The following is a 6,885-nucleotide window of genomic DNA, read 5'->3' on the forward strand; positions in this document are numbered from 1 at the left end:
GCAACAAACTTGCAATATTAATAGTTTGAGAGATTTAAATAGCGCAGCTTCGGTGATTGAGTGGGTAATTGCATACAGGCCAGGAAGATCCAGATTTTGCCTGGTCTCTGCTTTGGCTAATCTTGTCTGTTGCAGGATTGGAGAGGGGAAAAATTGGTGTTGCTCTCCAAATCACCCCTCCATAAGTGTTTACATGTGTGCATCTGTAAAATTCAATTGTGTCAGCTTTGATTCTGATCAGATAGACAATTGACATTCTGTATCAGATTGCAGAAGTGAAACTAACCAACGTGACTTGGGAGTCATGACTTCAGAGAGAGGAGCTCGATGGCTTATAAAAACTTGATGCATATTCTGTAAGGAGATTTATGGATTCCATTTATCTTATGGATCCCATTTATTTTCATATCAGTGCAGCTTTGACCAAGTAACTAATCCTATAAGGGGGACATTATTTACTAGAAGACAAACTTTTAAGGGGTCGCACTTAATTGTCTAAAATAAAATGTGTTGAGGGAAACAAATCCCTTCTCATAGCGATTATTTAATTTTACACTTACAAGCAACAGTGATTTTCTGTATTATAGGTGGTAAGTGAAATAAGCAAACTCTAGGAAATAGAAACCATTTGCCTGTTCAAAGATGGAAAGAGTATTTGTTGAGCACAAAAAAAGCAAGGACAGCCAAGGTTCTGCAAGTTTATTCCTTGCTAATGAACAGTGAGACAATAGCTATTGAATCACCAAGAGCTAGCTGCATTGGGTGATGATGGGCTCCCTCCAGGACAGTCTGAAATGAAAGTCAATTATCCTAGAGAGAACTTTATTGGTTCAGGATGTAGCTATGGTTAAAGGCTGAGCATTCACATTGGTTTCATCAGTCTCTTTAAAGTTAAAGTAATGGCAGTGGAAAGTTGTCTTGGGGTACAGTGGTAGTATCCCTACCTCTGAGCCAGAGGCTCTGGATTTGAGTCCCACTCCAGGACTTGATGGCCACAGAAGGTGCATTCATAACATGGCCAAACAGATTGTGATCAACCTGCAAATCCTTCCAATACATCTGTTGCAGGCAGTAAGAGCAGGAGAGTCTCTTGGTCAGCCGGAACTTGCAAAAGCAATGGAAAACCACTGCACTACCTTGTCATGCTTAACAATGGACCAATACATGGATGTCCGTGGTTCCCAAAACCCTCTTAGGGCATGGAACCTGAAGAGACAGAATAACAGTGGCCTACAGCCATAGTTACCTTATGAAGTTTTGTGTATAGCTTCATCTAGAATATTTTAAAGCTCTGGCATAAGTACAAAGCTTAATCAAATGACTCTTCAATATGCCATTCCACATGTTGAAAATATTTGCAATTTTCACACTTCTGCATCTTTTTATTTGTGAAATGGTGCACATCTGGTATTCAAATAGTTGCTTGGTAGTACAAAACTTATGAATTGCTGAAGAGACAGGCTGTCGAAGATTCTCATCTTGCACTCAGCAGGACAGATTCAAGAATGCCAGAATTCAAAGGGAGCAACAATTTATACAGCATAAGAAAAGGGCCACAATTGCTTTGCAAGTCAACTCTGATTGATGCATTGCAGGACCTATCTCCTGCAAGCAGAACGATCTTGTCCAGGCATTGTGCCTTTTTTAATTAAACAGAAGCATGGTGATAATTCCCTATCGCGTTGCAACACCTCAACCAATCAAAGTTGACTTGCCAACCAATAGCACCCTTTCTCATGCAGCATAAATCGTTACTCCCTTTGAATTTATGAGTACAAGACGAAAAGCTTCGACAGCAAAATACTCAACATCTGGTATATCCAACCAAAGACTTATTTGCTTTTGTTATGCATCAGGTAAGACATTTTTAAATCTTTCATGAAGAACCAAGCTGGAAATGAGTAGGGAATAGATGTTTCAATTTTCTATGCATTAGGACCTTGCATCATCAAAGTAAAGCAGACTAGCGTGCATTCAATAAATCAAATATTTAGGAATGTGGTTCTGTTCTTTTTAAGATTTGCTGTTGAACCAGCGGAACAGATTTTGAAATCTACAATGCATTAATGGGAGAATTCAAAACTAGTAATGGTGTCTGATTTGACGTGGCGGTATCCTGTTGCTCTTGTTCAGCATAATGTCCATATTTCATTGCTGCATCAAGTGTAGCAGCTTTATTTGTGTAAGGACAGTTTCTCCTTTCTGCCTTGGTTGTATCAGGTTGTACCCTAATTTACACGTTTTTTTCTCAGTCCTCGCACTGTTTCACAATTCATCAATCTGATTGGTTAAGGAGATGTGGAGCTTGGGACTCAAGTCCCAGATGCCCTGCCTCAGTTGCTGTGAAGTTATGACCTTGCACTTAAAGCAACTTCTGGCACGAAATATCATTGCCCTTGCCCGTTTAATCACATCGTAAATAATGACTGCTGTTTGTTTCCCTGCTACAGAAAATTATGGCCCTCATCTCAGATGAACTTTAACTAGATAGTAGAATTCCCTCCTGATATTGTTTATTTGGACTTTTTGCACTCTTGTGATGGGGTCCTAAAGGAAAAACTAATTTAAAAAAATTTTTAAACAGCAACAAACATTACCAATAGGCATTTTTTGGCCTGAGGATGATAGGTTGTTGAACAGAGTTCCACAAGATCAGGGCTTGCATATTTTACATAAATGACCAGGATTATGAAAACAACTACAAGAATTCCAAATCTGGAAAATTCTAAAACAGGGAGAACTGCAGAAGCCAAAGACATTTTCCCTTGTCCAATTGAAAGAATACACCCACAAACAAGCCCACAATACCTTGTGAACTGACATATAGTAATCTGAGGGGCAACATGCCCGCTTGAACAGTTGTGCTACAGATAAGCTCACTGGACAAGAGTGCTTACACAATCCTGGTCTCTCTGGCTGATGGACAAATAAGTTGTACAACTTGGACTAACAACAATTAGATAAACTGGAATCAAAGATTGGCAGGCAAAACTGTAAAGGAACAATGGGCTATGTTTAAGGAGGAGATGGTTCTGGAAGTACATTCCCACTAGGGGAATAAGTAGAACAAAGCCAGAGCTCCCTGGATGTTGAAAATGATAGAGCGTAAGATGAAGCAGAAAAAGGTTGATAATACAAGTGAGAAACAGGTTTAAAATAGAAATTTCAATGGGGAAGTGAAAAAAAAAAGGAGAAGAGACTGGCAGCTAACATAAAAGGTAATGCAAAAGTCTTCAATCGCCATATAAACAGTAGATTAGTAAAAGGAGGAGTGGGGATGATTAGGGACCAAAAAGGGGATTTACACATGGGGGCAGAGGGCATAGCTGAGGTACTAAATGAGCACTTTGAATCCGTCTTTATGAAGAATAAAGACACCAAAGTCATAACGAAAGAGAGAGTGATTGAGATACTGGATGGGCTAAAAACTGATAAAAAGGAGGTATTAGAAAAGCTGATAATTAAAGTTGATAAGTCACCAGGGCCAGGGCACTGGCTAAAGGAGGTGCTAATGGTGACATTAAGAGTGGAAAGCAGAATGTGATAATGGCAGGACCAGGGTAAGCACTCTGGAAAGTGACAGATGGCCCTAGTGGGGGGGGGGTGGGGGGTGGGGGGAGGGGACGGTGGTGGGAAAAAAGATCGAAAAGCTGGGGATAAAACAATGAATAAACATGGAAATAAATAGTATTAATTAAAATAAGTGGGAAATAAATAATAAAAATGAATAAGAAAAAAGGGGGGATCAAAAAGGGGTGGGGATGGAGGAGAGAGTTCATGGTCTGAAGTTGTTGAACTCAATGTTAAGTCCCGAAGACTGTAAAGTGCCTAATCAGAAGATGAGGTGCTGTTCCTCCAGTTTGCGTTGAGCTTCACTGGAACGTTGCAGCAGGCCAAGGACAGACATGTGGGCATGAGAGCAGGATGGAGTGTTGAAATGGCAAGTGACAGGAAGGTCTGGGTCATGTTTGCGGACAGACCAAAGGTGTTCCGCAAAGCAGTCACCCAGTCTACGTTTGGTGTCTCCGATGTAGAGGAGATCGCATTGGGAGCAGCGAATGCAGTAGACTAAATTGAAGGAGTGCAAGTGACGTTTGCTTCACTTGAAAGGAGCGTTTGGGCCCTTGGATGGTGAGGAGGGGGGAAGTAAAGGGGCAGGTGTTGCACGTTCTGCGATTGCGTGGGAAGGTGCCATGGGAGGGGGTTGAGGTGTTGGGGGCGATGGAGGAGTGGACCAGAGTGTCCCAGAGGGAACGGTCCCGACGGAATGCCGACAGGGGGGGTTGAAGGGAAGGTGCATTTGGTGGTGGCATCATGCTGGAGTTGGCGGAAATGGCGGAGGATGATCCTTTGAATGCGGAGGCTGGTGGGGTGAAAAGTGAGGACAAGGGGGACCCTATCATGGTTCTGGGAGGGAGAAGAAGGTGTGAGGGCAGAGACGTGGGAGATGGGTCGAGGGCCCTGTCAACCACTGTGGGTGGGAAACCTCGGTTAAGGAAGAAGGAAGACATGACAGAAGCACTGTTTTGGAAAGTGGCATCATCGAAACAGATGTGACGAAGGCGAGGGAGCTGAGAGATTGGGATGGAGTCCTGACAGGAAGCAGGGTGTGAGGAGCTGTAGTCGAGGTAGCTGTTACTACTTCAGTTTAGCTCTGAAGCAGAATATGTGAACTGGCTTAAATAATGTAAATCCTGAACATTATTCTAAAATAAGTCATGATATTAGCACTGCATTTATACTACAAGTAATAGTAGGTTCATTTTTATGAAATTTTGGTAAAAGAAATTTCAATACAACATTTTGCTTTAAGTCTACTAAAGGCCAAAATTCTGGACAAGTGCTTTGTCTAAAAAAAGAAAATACAATATAGCAAGGTGCCACCAGAGGGCAATGGTGAAACAAGTTTACAAAAATGGCAAGCTGTGTGATTTCAATTTTAATAACTCAAAACATGAAACATTTTTGTAAACAGTAATTTGATTAACTATTGTAATGATGCTGATAATTTATCTTAAAAACTCACATTCAATTCGAACACATTCAAACTTGCATATAAAAAGCTGCTGATCATGTCAAAGTATACCAATAGGTTAATCGAAACAGAAAATTGAGAAACACCATTAGCTGTGCAAAAAATGCATTTAGCTTTTCTGTAAAACTGCATTAAGAATTAATTAGGGAATAATTTTTTTAAATAAGATTAATTCAGTAGCTTGTGTGTCACTTCATGGACCAATATCTCATGGGCCCATCAGCAACTGATAATTTTCTAATAAATGTTACTTTTTAAATTAATCACTTGAATATTATATCTATCAGATTCTCTCAATTGGTAGATGAGTATTTTCAAAACACTTCTCTAACACAAAAAACGAACATTGATATTGTCTTATCACATCCTCAACTGCATAGGCTAAATAAATCACATCTTCAAGATGTCTCAGAGCACTTCACTTTCAATGGATTATTATATAGAAATATAGTTATTATTGTCAACTAGGCAAATGTGACAAACTGAACACAGCAAGGTGCCATAAACAACGACGAGCTGAAAGACTAGTTATTATGTTTGGTAACGTTTGTTGAGGGATCTATGTTGACAATGTTACTAGGAAAGTGCCATGCTCTTCAAAAAAAAAGTGGCATAGGAGCTTTTACTTTCTCTGGAACAGGTAAGTAGTTTTTAATGCCTCATTTGAAAGATGGAGTCTCCAGCAGCGCAGAACTTGCTCAATTTTGGACTGAAATGTCAGCCTAGAATTCTAAGGCCTTGGAGAGGCACATCGCTATGGTATGTTGCAGTACGCATAACTAGCAAGATAAAATTGGACATACTTTTTATCAGCCAGCAAGCCATGTGTTTAATCATTGCAAAAGTTGACATCTTTGCTCCAAAGCAACCTATCCTTAATGGTCATTCTTCAGCAGACAGTTGAATCTGAATGTCAAGCAGGACCTGAATTTAACCTGATGAAAGGTCATCGACTTGAAACATTAACTCTATTTCTCTCTGCACAGATGCTACTGGACCTGCTGAGCTTCTCCAGCATTTTCTGTTTTTATTTCATATTTCCAGCATTGTTAGGAAATAGAGACAGTCTAACTAAGTTACATTTGCATTTTTTGAGTGTTAGGAATGAGTTTTAGCTTTGCTATTTAAGTTTGATTTGTATTGAATGAAAGGCTTAACATATGAGGAACATTTGAGGACTCTGGGTCTATACTCGATGGAGTTTAGAAGGATGAGGGGGATCTGATTGAAACTTACAGAATACTGAAAGGCCTGGATAGAGTGGACGTGGGGAAGATGTTTCCATTAATAGGAGAGACTAGGACCCAAGGGCACAGCCTCAGAGTAAAGGGAAGACCTTTTAGAACAGAGATGAGGAGAAACTTCTTTAGCCAGAGAGTGGTGAATCTATGGAATTCATTGCCACAGAAGGATGTGGAGGCCAGGTCATTGAGTGTACTTAAGACCGAGATAGATAGGTTCTTGATTGGTAAGGGGATCAAAGGTTATGGGGAGAAGGCGGGAGAATGGGGTTGAGAAACTTATCAGCCATGATTGAATGGCGGAGCAGACTCGATGGGCCGATTGGCCTAATTTCTGCTCCTATGTCTTATGGTCTTATGGTATTCCTGTATCTGTGTTAAGAGAAGGTCGAATTGAGTTTTAGTTTCACTTTAAAAAGGTGCTTGCATTTCTAATGAGAGTTTTACAACACACACACAGAAAAATTAAAAAAACAGCAGTTTGTTTTGGAAGCTGTTGGCGTTCAGTTGGTTTTGAAGATAGCTGCCAGAGAAGCAGCCTGAAAGGGACAGATAGCCAGTCCCAGGCTAAGGAAAAGACCCAAAAAATCCAGGAGAGTGGAACAGGGG

Source organism: Cetorhinus maximus, chromosome 18, assembly GCF_964194155.1.
Source record: "Cetorhinus maximus chromosome 18, sCetMax3.hap1.1, whole genome shotgun sequence".
Classification (NCBI taxonomy): domain Eukaryota; kingdom Metazoa; phylum Chordata; class Chondrichthyes; order Lamniformes; family Cetorhinidae; genus Cetorhinus; species Cetorhinus maximus.